Below are 458 nucleotides of genomic sequence, written 5' to 3'. Positions count from 1 at the left end.
TTTAGATCTTTTTTGTTGATCCTTAATTTTCTCAATCTGTTTACTCAATTCTTCATCATTTATCAAGGCTATTTCAAGTTCCCCATTAGCAGATTTTATCTTTATAGGGGCTTCAAGTTGAATTTTTCCATAGTATATTATATTTTTTCTATTAAAAACTTCTTTTAAAAGATTTTGTTTATTAAAATTTTCATTTGATTTAAGGTTTAATTCTGTTTTTAGAACAGCCTGTTTTTCATTGTCGAATAAGGCAGATAATCTATAATAATCAGATTCTTCCGTTAATTCTAAACTTTCTAAATAATTCATAACTATGAGATTAATATAAAGGCGTACCTTTCTGGAGAAAAACTTCCTTTATTTAGAATATTTTACATAAGATGTTTTTTATCTCCAGAGGGGAGATTGTAGATACTAACTCCAGAGGGGAGTTTAGAATTGGTTTTTCCTAAGGGAAT

The sequence above is a fragment of the Arachis duranensis genome, chromosome 7, assembly GCF_000817695.3.
Source record: "Arachis duranensis cultivar V14167 chromosome 7, aradu.V14167.gnm2.J7QH, whole genome shotgun sequence".
Lineage (NCBI taxonomy): Eukaryota > Viridiplantae > Streptophyta > Magnoliopsida > Fabales > Fabaceae > Arachis > Arachis duranensis.
Note: the sequence above shows the minus strand (reverse complement) of the source record.